A 5,464-nucleotide genomic window follows, 5' to 3' on the forward strand; every position below is an offset into this window, starting at 1 on the left:
CAGTGTTCTTGAAGGTTTCTCTTATGAAAAGGGTTATGAGATTTGGAAAGAAAAGGCAAATTGGCACTCTGTTATATAGGACCTTTGTCACACCTTACCCCTCCGTAAGGCATAGCATGCTCCCGTAGAAAACTTAATGAACTACCGAACTTCACCTACCGATAACTCATTAAGTACCCTACAAGGGATTTTAAAACAATTTTCTTACATTTTGGAAGTGGTGAGCATTTTGGTAAGAATTAAAAACCATTTATTCAAAGTTTAAATACTAGTAAAAATTTTTGTCCATTCAAATTTTGTCGCAAATTTTATAAAAATTTTGACAGAGTTCCCTCTGTATTTTGAGAAACCAGTTCTTCAAATACCTGTAAAAAGCACTTCCAAAACTATTTTACAACTCCCAACCTCCAATAATTCACAATTCAACTCAAGTCAATCCATTTCAAAACAGTTTCACAATCCAAGTCAAATTTGTCAACTCAGTAGGTTTAATAATTCCATTCACAAAACATAAGGCAGAAAATCCATATGTACAAATATTAAATTCTGAAGAAAATCTAAAATAATATTATTATAGTTTATTTACAACTGCTCAATTTACATTGATACTTATGACATTACAGTATTTACATCAAAATAACCATAAGGGTATAAAATAATACCCGTACAAAAAGGGATCAAAAAGATCTTGTCAATTCCGCAGCTCACTCTGCTGCTTTCTCCTTGCTTTTATCTGCGACAGTAAATTAAACTATCGCTGAGTATAAACATACTCAGTGGTGCACAATAAAGATTTAAAATGTGATACATAAATCATTTATTGATGAAACATAATTTGAATACTTCACAATCACATTTCACAAATATCAAGCTCATAACAACTCATTTGTCAAATAATATATTAAACAACAGTTTAGTCAAACAATTGCATAAACACAGTGTTGCCAAAGTTGTACACAACTTAAGCCATGACACAAAATTTCCGATCAATGCCGTGTTGTACACCACGACAAAGCAATCTCAACCCCATTAATCGAAACCAATGAGGGAGGTGGCTAGCTAGCTAATGAATACTCATCCGATCTACAACCTCAACTGGCAAGCCAGAGAGGGAGGAAAATAAACGATCTCAACCCCATAAATGGAGGAGGAATAATAAGTAACTGTCATGCTAAGTGTGAATCAAAAATTCATTTCAAACATTTCATTCAAATATTGCATACAAAAATCAATCCATTTCCAAAGTTACAATTTGATCGCAAGGTGGCAACATAAAAGTTTATAAATTCATAATGCGTAATAAATCAATTTTTCAAGGATAAAATGCTTAAATAGGGTTTATTGTGCACAAACCTCAAGCGAGTCGTCCCTTAGCCTCGACTCGTTTCCTCGGGTTCCTTCCCGATATTCTTTTCAACTGAAACACAAAATTTGACAATGTTTAAGTACTAGAACTTAACATAAATCCCAAAATGAATTTTAACTTCGCATTTACCTATTTCTAACGTGTTAAATTCGACGTTCTCGAAATTTTGTGTTTCGGGTTACTATTCACTGCACTATTTAAGTCAAATAATTGACTTTCTAAGTATTAATAGGTATGGGAACTCCAACTTCACCCACATACCACATTTTGGTCACCAAACTTGTTGGTTTTGGTCATTTGTTTAAAGCTTAGGTCATTTTGGCAAAATTGCCAATTTTCGGTTTTGGTTCTCCGAAGTTGCACTGTTCCATTGGTCGATCTAATGTTGGAATTTGACAAAACTTCCTTCATAGAAAATGTTTCTTATTGTCTTAAGTGTATTCTCATTTTTGGATCACCTCAATCGGAGTTTTGTAGCTCAAGTTATGGCCAAAATAAGTTTACTGTTCACGTGTCTTTATTCATCTTGAGATTTTGGTGCTAGCAGATTTTTGGTCCAACTTTGGTTAATAATTTGATCAAGTTAAGTTCATAATTTGGTCTCACTTTCTTCATATGAAATGTTGTACTATGTCTTACGTTTCCATCGGTTCAAGAATCGCCTAAATCCGAGTTTTCTAGAGGGAGTTATAGCTATCCAAACATTGCTGCTCAACTGAAAATCTGCAGAGTTGCAGTACAGTAATTTAATTTTGCTCAATGATTTTGAAAGGGTTAATGGCCTAATTTGGGTTGGTGTTCTTCATGAAAGTTTTATGTCTATATCATATCTAATTGCTGGTAAAATTTCAGGTCAATTTGACCTACCTAGCTCGAGTTATGACCAAATGAACAGTTACTGTTCATTTGGTCAGTTTAATCTTGAGCAGCCTGCTATCAACTCACTTTGGTCAATTGTTTCACCAACTTTTGGTCAGTTTTTGGTCATGGTTCCTTAATGAAAGTTGTGCTCTTTTATGTCTATTTTCATCTCAAATTGGTGGCATATCCATTAGGCTTGTAAAATTTGAGTTTTGGTCCTTCAAAGTAGGTTTGGTCATGCTGCCAGCAGCATGACCATTGACCTACGAATTTAGCTAAATTTTCTATCATTCCCACACAACTTATTTGGTCATAATTGACCATTAATTCATGTCACAATAGGTTAAACATGCCATTTATGCATTTCTTCAAATTTTAGTTCACTAACCCTAACATTCAAACCCTAATCTCACTAATTCATTGTGTTTAACTACTTTCAAAGCCTTAAACCATAATAACTCAACTACTTAAGGTTCATATACTCATACACACCTTTAAGTCCATCAAATTCATACACACACATCAAAACCCTAGCTGGATGAATTTGTCTTTAATCCTCCCACCATTAATTTCTTTTCATTTTAAGTATATTCCTAGGTTAATTAAGCTATAAACATAAATAAATCAACTAACAATTCAAGTTTGGTTTACTAACCTTGTGTGCAGAATTTCTTCTCCCTTTTCTTCAAATTTTTCTTCTTTCTTTTCTTTGAATTCTCTTTCCTAGTTGTCCAAACAACATCTAGTTATGGTAGGACAATTGGCCATGGTTGGATTTTGGTTCTTCAAGCTCAAAAATGAGCTTTCATGGTGGTTTTGGTGTGGGAGAGAGAGAGTGACGTTTTTTTGAAGAAGAAGATTTGTGTTTTAATTTTTTTTTTCTTTTCTTTTCTTTATCTTATGGAAGGCCACAATTCCCAATTTAATAATTCACTAAATTAATTTGTTTATGACATCATTCATGATGTCATCAACTTTGACTTTTCCATCATCGTCCTCCTTGTTTTATTTTTTTTCTATTAGTTCTTTAATTTAATTCTCTATTCTGAAATTTTCTTTTCTTCGATTTTATTTGACAGTTAGGTCAGGAGTCAGCTCTCGGGGTCAATTGACCAAATCGCCTCTCACCGGTTCATCCCGGTTTGCAAATAATCTAATATTTCTTCGGCTCCACGACCTAATTATTTGGTAGCTTAACAGTTCTTTTCGTGATTTTCTCTTTTCCACTGTGTTCATAAGGGTCCTAAGGACCGCAGCGTCACTTTTTACGGTTCGAAATTTGAGTTTAAAATGACTTCGCAGTCGTTCCCGAGGAGGTCACTCATCGTTGTGACTCTCGGCTCGTTTAACCTCTTATGTTCTGTTTTTCTTATTTATAGTTAACTAATTAAACATTACTAATTATTTGTGTTTATGGCTTCTCAAGTTGTCTTAAGTGTGGCCCTAATCCCATTAATTGTCCGGACCGACACCGGTCACCGGAACAGTGAAATATACCAGGCTATGCAAACGGGGGTGTTACAATTCTCCCCCCCTTAAATAAATTTCGTCTCGAAATTTTTACCTGGTATCAATCTCTGAACAGCTGTGGGTGTTGTCTCCTCATATCCTCCTCTCGTTCCCAAGTAGCTTCTTGGCACGAATGATGGTTCCACAGCACTTTTACCAATGGTATCCGCCTATTCCGTAGCTGCTTCACCTCATAAGCCAGAATCTTTATGGGTTCTTCTTCATATGTGAGGTCTGGATTCACTTCTATTTCTTCTACTGGTAGTACATGAGATGGGTCTGATCGATACCTCCTCAACATAGACACATGGAAGACATTATGTATCTTCTCCAACTCTGGAGGTAGTGCCAAACGATAAGCCAAAGGACCCACTCTTTCCAGAACCTCATATGGCCCAATGAAACGAGTACTCAGTTTTCCCTTTCTGCCGAATCTCATAATTCTCTTCCAAGGAGAAACTTTGAGGAAAACCTTCTCACCCACTGCATACTCAATATCCCTTCTTTTCAAATCAACATAGGACTTTTGACGGTCTGATGCAGCTTTAAGTCGATCTCTGATCACCACGATTTTCTCTTCAGTCTGTTGAACAATTTCGGGTCCGATCATCTTTCTTTCACCCACGTCATTCCAACACAACGGGTTCTACATTTTCTGCCATACAAAGCTTCATATGGAGGCATCCCAATGCTTGATTGGTAGCTGTTGTTGTAAGCAAACTCAATCAAAGGCAAGTGTGTATCCCAAGCGCCTCAAACTCAATCACACAAGCCCGTAGCATATCCTCCAAAATCGAATTACCCTCTCGGTGGCCATGCATGCGTGGATGGAATGCGATCTTGAAGTTCAATCTAGTTCCTAGGGCTCTCTGAAGACTACCCCGGAATCTAGAAGTGAACCTAGGATCTGCATGCGATACGATGAATCGCACTCCATGTAATCTCACAATCTCATCGATGTACAACTGGCCAATCTGTCCAAACTATAGTCCATTGATTTGTGAGAAAATGAGCGGACTTGGTTAGTCTGTCAACAATGACCCAAAGCGCATCATGACTCTTACGTGTCCTTGGAAGTCCCATCACAAAATCCATTGTTATTCTCTCCCATTTCCACTCACTGCGGTAGTGGATGTAACAACCAGTGGTACTTGATGCTCTGCCTTTACTTGGCGACAAGTTAGGCATTTAGAAATAAACTGCCACATCTCTCTTCATACCCATCCACCAAGAATGCTCCTTTAACCCTTTATACATTTTTGTGCCACGTGGTGCATGGCAAAAGGAGACTCATGTGCTTCCTTCAAAATGATCTTCCTCAATTCAACATCAATAGGAACACATATTTTGCCTGGTGTAGCAATAAACCATCATCTCTATCGAGAACTCGTTTCTTGCCTGTAGGACTTCTCCCAACAACGATGCGATACTTCGATCATTACGAGTAGCCATTCTAATATGATCAATCAACACTGGCTGTACATGCCATGCAACTGCTGCTTGCCCATCATCATTCACCTCTAAGCTGGCATGCAATGATCTTCACTCATGTACCAAAGACAAAGGAGTAACCGTAGACTTGCCATAGTCTTGCGACTTAAGGCATCAGTCACAACATTAGCTTTCCACGGTGATAGTCTATCGGACAATCATAGTCTTTATCAATTCTAACCATCTCCTCTGTCTCAAATTCAACTCTTTACGGGTGCCCAAATACTTCAAACTCTT

General features: G+C 37.1%; 1 long non-coding RNA gene across 1 annotated transcript; it reads right to left on the bottom strand.

Moving 5' to 3' along the window:
- Positions 1 to 558: 558 nt before the first annotated feature.
- On the bottom strand, positions 559 to 3,115 carry LOC131182469 (uncharacterized). Its single transcript, XR_009150782.1, has 3 exons — positions 2,883 to 3,115; positions 1,354 to 1,417; positions 559 to 733 (listed from the first exon to the last, which is right to left on the bottom strand). It is a non-coding gene; the product is annotated as an uncharacterized LOC131182469 (long non-coding RNA).
- Between the last annotated feature and the right edge of the window lie 2,349 nt (positions 3,116 to 5,464).

This window comes from Hevea brasiliensis, chromosome 8 (assembly GCF_030052815.1).
Source record: "Hevea brasiliensis isolate MT/VB/25A 57/8 chromosome 8, ASM3005281v1, whole genome shotgun sequence".
NCBI lineage: Eukaryota > Viridiplantae > Streptophyta > Magnoliopsida > Malpighiales > Euphorbiaceae > Hevea > Hevea brasiliensis.